Source organism: Zingiber officinale, chromosome 4A (assembly GCF_018446385.1).
Source record: "Zingiber officinale cultivar Zhangliang chromosome 4A, Zo_v1.1, whole genome shotgun sequence".
NCBI lineage: Eukaryota > Viridiplantae > Streptophyta > Magnoliopsida > Zingiberales > Zingiberaceae > Zingiber > Zingiber officinale.
This window is the reverse complement of record NC_055992.1, coordinates 154,420,164-154,434,412: the sequence shown is the minus strand read 5'-3', so window position 1 is coordinate 154,434,412 and position 14,249 is coordinate 154,420,164.

Below are 14,249 nucleotides of genomic sequence, written 5' to 3'. Positions count from 1 at the left end.
AAGAAGAAGAAGTTGAAGCCCTAATTTCAACAAAGTGAAAGATTTCATCAACAAGCTCAACTTCAAGATGGATTTCCGAGATGGATTCATATTTGATACACGAGCACCTCCACCATACTGATTTGAAAGTTTCAATCTTTGGAAATCAAGGATAAAAAATTTTCTCATGATAGAGATAGAGCAATGATTTGCTCTAATGAAAGGATTTGAGACTCTAAGGGATAAGAAAGGCAAAATCATCAATAAAAGTAAATAGAGTAAGGAGCAAATCCAAAGATATGAAGCCAATGACAAAGTGACCAAACAATTGGTCAATTTATTACCTAGCAACATCTTGAACAAGATAGGAGAATATGAAGATGCTAAGGAGCTTTGGATCAAGTTGGCAAAGATTCATGAAGATCCCTCCACTATTCCAAATCAAGAAGAATCCAAAGAGAGAGACTCATTGGATCATGAAGAAGAAGATTTGGAGGTTGAGAGATGCTCATCTTCCAAAGGAGAAGAAATTGAAGAAAATCCTTCCTCAAAAGAGCACAAGGACAAAGGCAAATGGAGATATTCTTTATTTCATATGGATGAGGATTCGGAAGTTGAGAGATGCTCAACATCCGAGGATGAAGATGAAGAGACATCCATCTCAAGGATTGAGGGGGAGCATCAATCCTTGGCATCGGATCAAGAAGAAGCCTCCACATCCGGATCAAAAGAAGGATCATGTGCCACCCCTACAAACAAAAAAGTATAACAATTTCAATTGCAAATAATAAAAGTTACATTATTTGCTTTAACTATAGGAAAAGTGGACATTATAAGAGTAAGTGTCTGAAGTTGACCAAGAAGAAGGGTCAATTGACACCAAAGGGAAAGGAGAAGCCCAAGGAAGTCGACCTTATTATGTGAAAAGGCAAGAAACACATTATGTGTTTCTTGTGCAACCAAAAAGGGCATTATCGGAATCAATATCCTAAGGGAAAGAACTCGACCAAGATCAAAGGAAAAAGTTCAAATCAAGGGGGAGCTCTCAAGAGCAAACCCAAGGTATCATTTATTAATCCAATTCCTTTGAGCCATGATAAAAATCATGCTAAGTCTAATCTCTTACATTTTAATGCTATTTATCATAAAAATAGGAATCATGATAAAATTAAAGAGAAATTATATAGCATATCATGCTAAGACTACCTCACCTAATATTAGAAAGGTAGATAATCATTTAGGCAAGAAATCTAAAGAAATTAGATATATGCCTAAGAATGAAAAATCAAAATTTAAGGACCTAAGAGAGGAGAATCAAGCCTTGAGGTCAAGACTTGATAAATTAGAAAGGGTCCTTAAGAAAATGGCAAATGGTGTCCAAGGGTCTAAGGACAAAAATCTAGGGATAGATAGACAAGAACCATTCAATGGTAGGAGAGGTTTGGGTTACAAACATAAAACCAAGAAGGATGTGTCTTCTTATTATAGAGTTTCATATAGCTATAGGACTAACCCTAGGTCTAGTAGTTAAGTTAAAGTAACAAGGAAAGTTATCCCTAGAAGTAACCTTGAAAAGACCAATGTAACTAAGGCTTTTAAGAAGCTTAAGAAAGTCACTAAGAAGGTTGATATAGGTTATAGTGAGTGAATCCAGAAGATTACGTGGTAGTCAAAGTCAAGGTGATGTGGCGGTCAAAGTCAAGATGGAGGAACATTCCACACTTAGTCCTATTGATCACCTAGCATCAAAATTCTCGGGTCCTACCTGCGTTGCTCTGATGCATGATGTTCAAATAAGGTTGGCCGAGTATACATTTGGTCGAGTATAAGGACTCTAGGGTTTTACCCTGAAACTAAAGAAATAATGTGGTTGGTCAGTAAATAGTTGGCGTGGTTCGAAGGAGAACGTAAGACTTTCTGTGTATGCCCGGCCGGGCAAAGTCTAGACGGGTTCAAAGACACTTAGCCTCACAAAGATCTTAATATACTATCGGCTGGATAAGGGTCGGTCGAACATAAGGCTTTCTGTGTATGACCGGCTGGGCAAAGTCCAGTCTGACTCAAAGACACTTAGTCTAACAAAGATCTTAATATACGGTCGGTCAGATAAGGGTCGGTCAAACATAAGGCTCTTTGTGTATGCCCAGCCAGACAAAGTTTAGTCGGGCTCCAAGACACTTAGCCTAACAAAGATCTTAATATACGGTCGGTCGGATAAGGGTCGGTCGAACATAAGGCTCCTATGTACGCTCGGTTGGGCAAAGTTTGACCAAGCTCAAAGACACTTAGCCTCATAAAGATCTTAATATACGGTCGGTTGAATAAGGGTTGGTCAAACATAAGGCTCTCTGTGTACGCCCGAGCAGGCAAAGTTTGGCTGGGCTCAAAGACACTTATCCTCACAAAGATCTTAATATACGATCGGCTAGATAAAGGCTAATCAAACAGAAGGCTCTATGTGTACGCCCAACTGGGCAAACACCGGGTGGGCTTAAAGTCACTTAGATTCATAAATCTCTTTATACTAGATCAGTCAAATAAAGGTTGGTCGAACAGAAGGCCCTATGTGTACACCTAGCCAGTCAAAGACCGGGTGAGCTTAAAGACATTTATCCTTAGGAAACTCTACATATATGGTCGACCGGGCAAAGGTCGACTGGGTTTAAGTTACATGATGTTATATCGTTCCAAAAATAAATAAAGACTCTAACATACATAATTTATCATATGATTTCTTAAATAGATCTTTAGCATACTATGGGCATTATACTAGTCTCTAAATATATCTTTACAGTATTTAACATATGACAAAGCAGATTGATACCAATACAGGTTAAAGGTGCTTCATTTCATAAAGTTTACTATAAATGCCCGGCCAAATAAAAGATCAGCCCGAAATATATTCAATAAAAGGCATTCCAGTTAAGTGATTGAAATATATTCAATAAAAGGCATTCCAGTTAAGTGATCGACTTAAGGACCAACCGAGATATATTTAGCAGACAAACAATAGACAATATTCTGACAAGTTGTCAAGGAATATTTTTTGGGGATTTCCTCACTAATTGATCCGTTACAACAACATATCTCAACAACCTCATCAAAAGCCTAAGGCATAAGCGATAAAAGAAGTACATCTATGGGTAGAAAAAAGATTCCTCTGACTTTCATTACCAATCACCCAGACTGTACTCTTTCCATCACCTAACAAACTTTGACACAAGGGGAAACCTCATGATCACGGAGGTTGTGAGAGGTGATATATAAAGAGGGATCCTCTCCATTTCCAAGGTATGTAATTAGCATCATCTAGACCTTACTTTGACTCATATTCACTATTGTTCTTCTTCTTGGCCCACTCGCCGGAAAGTGTACTGACTTGAGCATCGGAGGGCTTTGTCAAGGAGTCTTTCTCTGGTCTTTAGTCACTAATGCTTTGTCAGATCATCTGACTATGTGCAGGATTGGAGGAAGGTTCCATTCTAAGTTAAAGAAGTCTTCTAACGGTTAACAAATCATCCACCAGAGCCAGCGTGCCATCCCCCTAGCCTTCAGACAGGATCAAAGGTCATAAGGGAAGGTATCATTAGAGTTGACCTAGAGGAGTCTAGCATGACCAAGGCTTCAAAGAAGCCTAGGAAGGTCATTAGGAAGGTAATTAGGAAAGTTATCCCTAGTGAGTACCTAACACACCCAAGGAGCACCAATAGATTTTTGGTTCTTAAGAGTATGTTTTCTACACCCTAGATAGGTTTATAGAGTGTCAACTCCAATGGAAGGATAGTTAACCCAACCTTGATGAAATTAATACTTGGAGGTATTTTTAAGATTTTGTTAACTTTTGAAAATGTAGGTTTAAATGTTTACTCTTTTGGAAGAGTAAAATATACCAAAAATTTAAACATTTGGATTTAATTAAAACTGACACAAATAGGAAGAGTAAAAGAAATGTCAAGTTGGGATTTTGACATTCTCTTGAGAGATAAGGACAAACTTAGGTCTATTCTTTAAACTTAGCAATTAATTAGGAAAATTTAGATAAATAATCTAGGTATATTATTTATGTTAAATTGACCTGATTACTTTCCTATCATATGTTATGACATTATAGTTTACATTCATATCATTATGAAAAATATATATGTTATGTCATGCATCATCATGTGGCTATAATATATTTTCTTTTAAAAATTATTTATTTTAATATATTCCATAAATCATCATGCATTACTTTAAATCCTTATAATTAAGGACAATGACATTAGTTAACAAATGACATCGTAGGTGGATGATCATAATTTAAATGCCTAGATAGATATGCATGAACCCTTAGATTAAGGAAAAACAATATCTACATCTCACAAAGATCATAAGTTGACTTATATGTGTTTTAGTACATAGATATAAGTGAGATGTTAGGAGGATGAACAAAACTCAAGATGTTGATTTAGTGCATTTTTTGAGTTTTAATTTCATCAAGACACATAGTTTATGTGTTATCTAATTATTGGGAAAGCTAGTGTACAAGTCATGTGCATTTAGCCCAAGAACATGGTTAAAAATTAGTTTTAAAAATTATTTTAAAATGTCTTTGGAAAACCTTAGTGAATGCTATCTTTTGATAGGAATCATCATTGTATAGTTAAATACAAACTAGAGCAAAATATTGAAGTTTTCAATGGTTTCAAGTTTGTGTCAATCTTTGAAAATGGGATGTGTTTTCATTGAAATTTTTTTTTTCATGATAGTATATGACTTAAATAATGTCTACGCAAAATTTCATGATTTTTAGAAAACCATAGAATTATTTAGGAATTTATAAAATTTAGCTAAAATTTGATTTTAGGAAATCAGAAACTCAATCAATCGACAAATTGATTGGGGATGTTCAATTGATCGATTGATCAATTGAACCGGTTTCCATGAGCAGAAGCTCTCAGAATAATCTGGATTAATTAGTTGATCAGTTGATTAAATGGCTTTGATCGATTGAATTTCAACTTCAATCAATTAAAAAAGCTAATTTTTGCTGTGATGGTCTGATTTCAGTCCATTAAGTCATATTTAGTCATGTTAGCCATCCGTATCAAACTCATTTATGAACATTTAAGGGTAATTTTCTTAATGAAAATAAGAAAGGAATTATTAAATAAGACTAAGTTGGAGTTTAGGATGAGGTTTTATTTCAAAGTTGAATTTTGAACCTCAAAACTTTAAACTTTAGGTTTCCTAAAGGTTTAGGAATTTCAAGTCATTATTGGTGTAATGACAGAAGGTTAGAACATGTTTTGAGGGAGAGCTACTCCTTAAAGACATGAATTAGATCTTTTTAATAACAAAACAATGGAAGGCGGGAAACCTTCCTTGTTGTTAATGCTCTAGGATGAGCATTTGGAGACAATGTATAGGATCAAGACGTGCTAGAGGGGGGAGGGGGGGTTGAATAGCACTCGTGGCTATTTCTCATTCATTTAAAAACTTCGGAGTAAAATGCAACGGAATAAATAGAAGAAAGCAAAAGAAATGCTAACAAGGTAGTTTTTTACTTGGTTTAGAGCTTTTGATGACTCCTACTCCAAGACTCGCGATTATTGATCACTTTTGTTGGGAAATTACTAATAATTCGAACAATGATTATAAACTTGAAGTACAATAGTAATAAATCAAGTTACCGATAATAACAGAATTAGTAGTCGTTCGTCAATTATCGAAGTAGCGTTTGGGCATTATCGAATCATTCCGAAGTAGCACGCAAGAATTGAAGTAGTTCTGAATGATGACTGAATATCTATCCCTAAAGTTGCTAGTTAAATCCCATTTTATAGTCGAGTTAGACCTGATCTAGATCCACTGATCTCAGGATCAGTCTTTAACTCGATGTTGATCGGTCGACCAATCCTCCTTGATTGGTTGACTGAACCTTCTGCATCTGTCCAGCTTCCTGTCTAGATGTTGCCACTTCGGATAAAGCCTTTATTTGATCGACTGATCCCGCTATCCTCACTGGATTATTTGATCCAATCAAGTCACTACTTACCCATTGTTTGGTTGATTGAACCCGAGGTTCGGTCGATCGATCCCTTGGTCGAACACAATCAAGTTGTTGCTTATCTGATCTTTTGCTTGAGGGTTCAGTCGACCGATTAGGACATTCGATCGACCGAACAAGCTAAAATTTTAGCTTATAAAGTGTGAGTATTCCTACAAAATAGAGTTAGAATAAAAGACAAATAACATGTAAAGATAATTTTTGACAGCCTTCGGACTGTTCGGTCCTGACTTTGAGTTTCACTGAAACTCTAGGTCGGATCAACACCTACTGTTCCCTTTTCGGGGAATGCATCCTCACCTACTCCTCTCAGAAGAGTTTACCTTTTGCCAGACCAATCCTCCAGACCATCTGGACTTTTGCTCAGCATCCAAGACATCAGAAATTTTCCATTAGATGTCCAATCCTTGACCCATCCAGTCTCCACGACTCCCAGGATTTTCACCTAGAGTCCTTGACTCTAGGATTTCACCTGACATCCTCGACCTACTAAGACTTTGCCTAGTTCCCTGGACCAGGACTTAGTTTCCTAACTACATCTAGGACTTTCCATAACTTAAGGTTACAACCCCTAGGACCTAGGGTTACCTTCCCCTAGGATTTTCCACCTTCCTAGAATCCACTAGGATTTTTGCCTAAGAATACTTAGGACTTTCCTATAAGCTTAGTCACACTTATTAGATCACAAGACATCTTAACTTTTGAATCCTTTGTCATAATTAAAACTCAGATTTGATTGTCTGGTGCTCTCTGCACCAACACAATAAAGGGTATGTGACCTTCATTGTGATATTGTGAATAACAATGGAGGTTGTGCAGGGTGAGAGTTTTTGATGTGTGCCAAAAGGGGAGAATGTATGTTTAAGTTAGGAAACCTTTATTGGGAGATTACCCTCTTATTAAGGGGGAGAATGAAGAAAACCCTTATTCATGCTTTGGCATGAAGAAGAATTTGAAACTAGTGTGAGCCTAATTTAAATGTATTATCAAATATCAAAAAGGAGGAGATTGTTGGTATAATTTCCCTTGGTCAAGGTTGACAGGGTTGACTAAACTTGAGTTGGCTTAAGCTTGAGTCTTGATGTTTGAGTTTTGATGTTTGACAATGTATGGAGTTTGTAGGCACAATTATCCATATGGGATATTGATAATCAAAGGTTGACTAGACGAGTCAATTAGGTCAATGTTGACCAAATACTTGATTGGGAAGTCCTAACTGGAGGTTAGGAAAGGGCAAGACTGTTAGAGTGTATACTAAAAGCCTACCTTTTGGTATAAACATTTATCTAAAAATAAGAATCACATTGGTCAAATGTCTACATTTATGATAAATATAGTTGTTCAATTAATTTATATTGTAGATAACATGGTGTGTGGTGTCACACACAGAGGATCATGTTATCAGCACCTTATAAATTATAAACAGTAGCTCACGACCAAGATGGAAAGGAACAAATCATTGGAAGGTCGTAGTATAATTAGATATTAGTTTATCTTAACTATATAATTACACTACTACACTTAGAGTGTATTGAGTAGGACCATTAGAGGTCGTCTTTTTTTATACTGACTTTATAAAGGAACAAAGACCTAAGTTATTATGGAAGTGTGTGCTCTTAATCCTAATATAATAACAAGTACATATATTTGATATTTATTTCTTTAATTTATCAATGGGTGAGATTTAGTTCGATAAATCAATAAGCCTGATAAGTTGGGAAATGATATCACTTATAGTGTGTGTTGTTGATTATAGAAGGAAACTGTATCCTAGTGATCTAGGTTGATAATGTCCCCAAGAGGAGCTCATAAGGATTGTCATGTTAAACCCTGCAGGTGGACTTAGTCTGACATGACGATAAGGTTGAGTGGTACTACTCTTGGACTAAGATATTAATTAAGTGAGTTGTCAGTAACTCATTTAATTAGTGGACATTCAATATCTTAAACACAGGGAGACTAACACACTCATAATAAGAAGGAGCCCAAAATATAATTTGGGATTGGTGCGGTAGTTCAATAATAGTTCTTTAGTGGAATGAATTATTATTAATGGAATTAAGTTGTGTGTTCGGGGCGAACACGGGAAGCTTATTTTCATCGGGAGACCAAAACCAATTCCTCCTTTCGGTCCCTATCGTAGCCTCTTGTATATAGAGATTTATACCCAACTATACCCACCTTTCTACCCACCTTAAGGTGGCCGGCCAAGCTAGCTTGGAGCCCAAGCTAGGGTCGGCCAAAGCTATTAGTGGAGCCAATTATAGGTGGTCGGCCAAAGCTTGGGTCCCAAGCTTAGGTGGCCGGCCACTAGAATATTAAAAAGGATTTTTATTAAAATTATTTCTTATGTGGATATCATGTTTTTAAAAGAGAGTTTAAAATTTAAATCTTTCCTTTTATAGCTTTCTACAAAAGATTAAGAAAAGATTTGAAATCTTTCCTTATTTGTAGATTGAAAGGAGATTTTAATTTTGAGAAAACTTTCCTTTTTAACCATGATCATAATTTAAAAGAGAGTTTTAAAAATTAAATATTCTCTTTTATTAGTTTCTACAAAAGATTAAGAAAAGATTTGATATCTTTCCTTATTTGTAGATTGAAAGGAGATTTTAATTTTTAGAGATAACTTTCCTTTTTGAAAATCATCCACATGTTTAAAAGAAAGATTTTAATTTATAAAATTTTCTTTTTATAATCCACCATGAAGGGAAAAATTATTGGAGAAATTTTTTATAAATTTCCGGAAACAAATTAAGAAGTTTTAATTTTTGTTTTAATTAAAACTCTCCTCGTTTTGGGGAAATAAGTGGCCGGCCATATAATAATGAAAAGGAAAATTGTTTTTAATTAAATAATTTTTCCTTTTCATGGAAAAAGAATTAAGGAAGTTTTTAATTAAATTTTCTTATTTGCCAAGACCAAGGATTATAAAAGAGGGGGTAGAGGTGCCTTCATGGCTAACGACTCTATTAGTTTTCTCCTCTCTTTTTCTCCTTGGGTGTGGCCGGCCCCTCCTCTTTCTCTCTTCTCCATCTTGTGGCCGAACCTCATCTCATCCTTGGAGTCCTTGTGGTGGTCGGATCTTGTTTGGAGAAGAAGGAGAGAAAAGGAGGCGATATTTCTAGCATCCCTTGGAGCTTGGTGGTGGTCGAACCTCTTCATCTTTGGAGGAGCTCTTGGTGGCCGAAACTGTCACGCCCCAGAGGAGTCCCTGTCCGAAGAAATTTCGGCAGCACCTCCCCTGTACCGGTGACAATCTGAAGCATTTCTACAAACATAATATACCTCAGCCACATGCGGCTGGAATCATAACAATAAAAGAAAACAAACACCACGCAGTTAATATCAAATTCAGCCTCTGGCTGACACAACCACGCAGTTAAAAGTAAAACAGCCCACTCGGCTGTACCAAAACCAAAACACAACAAAAACTGACAGAAACTAAATACAACCAAACACAAAACTGCTAGCCGGCTAGGCTTACACAACCAACAACATAACACCCGGAAACAAAACCAGAACACAATTCAAAATACAGAAATTTCATATACCAAGATAAACAACAGAACGACAGCGATATGTCTCTGATGTGACGCGGGGACCAGCAGACAGGATGCTCCAAGCGACACCATAAATAACCTGGTACCTGAAAAGATAGTGTCCACGGGGGTGAGTTCAACAACTCAGCGAATACCAATAGACATGCCTAGTAAGATATATCTAACAGCAATAAACATGGAATACAGCTTCCGAATAATAGATAGGAAAGATGAAAAACTAAAAAAAATAACTGAGGAAGCTGTACTCACCAGGAACTCCTATCCTGATCTAAAGGGTCGTCAAACCGAAAGTGTCAATAATCCTGTATGCAGGTCAAAAGTATGCATCCAACCAAAATGCAGCAACCAAATGCAGCAAACACAATCATAAGAATATAAATGCATCAATGCATATGATGCTAATGATGCGTCCTGGTCACCCCTGACGCCAGTCAGTCATCTCACACACAAATGGTGAGACCGAGTGGGTAGGGCTGTGACAACCGTGCACTCTGTCGTCACTACTCCTGATGAGTGACCGAGTGGACGGGATGCTGTCGGAGTACTCCTGTCCTGTGACCCCAAATCATAAATGGGGGAGCTCAATGCTCTCATCTCCCGGTACACGATGACGGGGAGGACATCTCTGCCGGCTACCACGCTGAGTCACCTGACCAACGGAGCCAAACAGAGTCCACCGTCTGCCGGCTACTACGCTGCTACACTAAATGCCAGCGGAGCCAAACAGAGCGGAACTGTCTGCCGGCTACCACGCTGAGTCCTCAGACCAACGGAGCCAAACAGCAGAACCGCCACACACCTGCCTGATATACCACTAAACCATGAGTGGGGGTGTGTGCAGTACATGTAACTGGCGATGGGCTCAACCATAGTGGAGCCGCCAATCGCACAGCATGCAATCATGATGCATGTCACTATGCATAGCAAAAACTGATCAACATAACCATATCCATATATACAAAAATGGGTACTGTAAAAGCGATGGTCACATACCAAAATCTAGAGTACACAGGTCAGATAGAATATCAAAACATATGTCCCGAACATAACAAGTATGGTATATCCTGATCAGCATAGAAAAATCCATATATATATATAATATGGGTACCACAGTATCAGTAGGTCAAATCCACGGATCTAGGGCATACAGGTCCTCTATGGTATAGCAATCTAGATCCTAAACATATCTCCTTCCATAACATATGTACCAACAATATGCACATATTAAGAATCAAGGTCTAGGTACACGAATCATATATGATATACAAATAGAGGTACACAAGCCAGTCATGGCATAAAACCTAAGTATCAGATAATCTCAATACACATGACTGAAACCAAAAGTCCAGAACCTAGTCCTAACCTCAGTAAAACATGATATGTCACTTACTCTAGAAACTAAGATACATAAGGTAATAAAGTACTCATGGCAATAAGATACTCATGGCAACAAATCATGAGATATAAGCACGGACACATCACAGGCGACAAACCTAACATGCTATGGATATCAAACAGTGACATACCAAAGGCAAACATGTTCATTGCTTGTAGTTATAAAATACTATGCATATCCAATGACAATATCATAAAAGATAAGTCAAGAGGTACCCGCCTCAAATCGCAAGTCCAATCCAGTCAAATCCAACGTCTCGTCTCAAACTTAATTCCTGTATCAATCACATGATTATAATTTAGCTAATTATATATGCAAACAACTAGCTAAATCTCAACTTAACCTAATTAGGGAAAACCCTAACCAAATAACCCTTTAATCCTTTAATTGATCATGTGACCTACTGCATCATATATCAAAATTTACTATACCATGCCTCAAGCTGCACATATTAACAACCTCAATCCCGAAAATAAACCAATCCTCTATTCACAATTAACCCTTAAATTCTTAGAACCATAACCAAATTCAATGCAGCAACATAATAATGGATTTAATTTAGTACTAATCCAATTCTATACACTTCTCACCTCAATGTAACACTGCAACTAAATAGGTACTGTTGGAATCCATCGGATTAAGAAGGAGAAGTGGTGATCGGCAACAGGGACAATCCACAGCAACAACCCACTGGAATTTCAGTTGCCGACACTGCCAAGGAGCCACTATGTGCCAATAGTTTCTTTCCCAAGCCGAAATCACCGGAAGAGGTTGTTGAGGTAGGCAAACAAGGGCTCGCCGGTGGTGGTTGTGCTGCCAAGTTGCAGCAGAGGGGAACAACACCATCGCTCCAATTCAGAGGCACGAGGAGGAAGGAGGAAAAGGAGGGAGTCTCGGTCGGTCGGCTAGGGCTCACAAACAGCGGCGCTCAGCCTCATCTTGTCACCGTAATCTCGGCTCGGGCAGAGAGAAGAGCGGCTGTGAAGACGGCTAGGGCTCCGGTGCTAGGCCGAGGGACGAGCTCGGCCGGCAGTGGCTCGGGAAATCCGGTGGCCGGCGCCCGAAGAAGAGAAGGGAGGTCAGCCGATCGAAAGGAGTCAGTGTCGGCGCACAAGGGTTTCGGCCGGCCATTGTCGCTAGGGCAGTGGAAAGGAAACTTTGCCCGGCGACCAGCGCTAAAGCTCACCACCGAGGAAGCCGCCGGCGGTTTGTGCGCGAGAAGAGAAGAAACACCATCTGTCTATGCGGAGAAGGAAATCGCCGGGGCTAGGGTTCACGGTAGGGAGAGAATAAATAAAATAAAGAAAACAAAAATAAAAGGAAAAGAAAAAACTAAACTTTTCCTCACTTAAAAATGGGTAGCCTAAACAGGCTTTCCCGGATCCCTTTTTATCCCCGTTAACTCGTCCGTACGAGCTCCGAAAAATTCCCGGAAAATTTCCAAAAATTCCGAAAAATTCCCTTATTAATATTCGCCTATTTTCGGTATTTTACAGAAACCTAGAAGGAAGAAGAAGGTGCTTGGTGGTTCTCATCTCGGAAGATCGTTGCCCACACAACGTCCGAGGTTAGAAGAGGAATACGGTAGAAGATCAAGAGGTTATTTTTGCTTACAAAGAAAGGTATAACTAGTAATTGTTTTTCGCATCATACTAGTTTTCTTTGTATAAGTTATTTTTGGAAATACCAAACACAAGAGGCATATGATTCTAGAGTTTTCAGATTTGTTTCGAGGTTGTGTTTCTTTTCTTTTATTTTTCGAATTTGTGATTTGATTGTTTTTTTTTTGTTAACCTAGAGTTATTTAAGGAAATTAAATATTAGCTTTCCTTAAAAGGCTTTGTCTAGGCGGTGGTGGTTGCTCTCGTATCCAAGAAGGTCATGTGCCTCGTCATGCAGTCCTGGAAGCCAATTTTGAAAATTAATATTTAATGGAATTAATAACATAGGTGGATTTGAATCAATATTGTTAAGTTCCACTTGCGATTCAAATCTAAACCATTAAGAACAGATAAGTTAAATTTGGAATCAATGATGTTAAGTTCCGTCTGCGATTCCTAATTTAACTTCTAAAGAACACAATAGGTTATTTAAGGAAAGGTTCGACACTTGTACAAAATTTTTGTACAGTGGAACCGGTATGATTTTCCTAGGACTAACCAACAAAGACTAATGGAAAGGTTGGAAGAAAAAGAAAATCTAAGTAGGTCAGTATTAACCAAACACTTGGTGTGAAAGTTCTGGTGAGTGAAGCTAAGCAGATTGGAAAGTCTCGGTAAGTGAAGCCAGGCAGTTGGAAAGACCTAGTGAGTGAAGCTAAGCAGTTGGCAAGACCTAGTGAGTGAAGCTAAGCAGTGGTAAAAGTCTTGGTGAGTAAAGCTACACAGTTGAAAAATCCTGGTGAGTGAAGCTAGGTAGATGGAAATCCTTATGAGTAAAGCTAGGTGAAAGCTCTAGTGAGTGAAGCTAGGCAGATGGAAATCCTGGTGAGTGAAGCCAAGTGAAAGTCCTAGTGAGTGAAGTTAGGCAGTAAGGAAGTCTTGGTGAGTGAAGCCAAGCATGTAGAAATCCAGGTGGGTCAAGGTTAACTGGACACCTGGTGTTTAGAAGTCTAAGTGGATCAAGGTTGACCAGACACTTGGCACAGGGAGAAAAGCCTAAGTGGGTCAAATGATTGATCGAACACTGGGTGACGAAGTCCTAGTAGGTCAAGGTTGACCAGATGCTAGGCACGAGGAAGTCCTAGCATGTCAAGATTAACCGAATGTTGGGTAAGGAATTACTAAACTAGTGTTTGGTGAGATAGGGTTGGGCAATCGATCAGTTGATCGATTGGCAATCAGCTGATTGATTGGGACACGCCAATCGATCAGGCGATCTATTGGACTCAGATTTCTTGTAATGACGTGAGGAAGCCAGAATCGATTAGTCAATCGATTCTGGGGTCTTCTGTGATAGTACAGAAGGATTTTGGTTCGATCAGCCGATCGATCTAGATGCCCCCAATAGATCATCCAATCAATTAGGAGATGATTGTTGCTTAAGTTGCGAGCTTTGGACGGATGGGATTGCGTGGATCTGACATGAGAATCGATTGGGAGCATGCCCAATTGATTGAGAACCCTAAAAGCACAGAGATAAAGTCACTGGGGACTTCAAACACGACATTGCTTCTCCACAACAACTCACTTGGCTTACGATTCTTCACGTTGGTTCTTGCAAACTTAGGGTTAAAGTGCTACTATATTTCCAAGCTTACAAG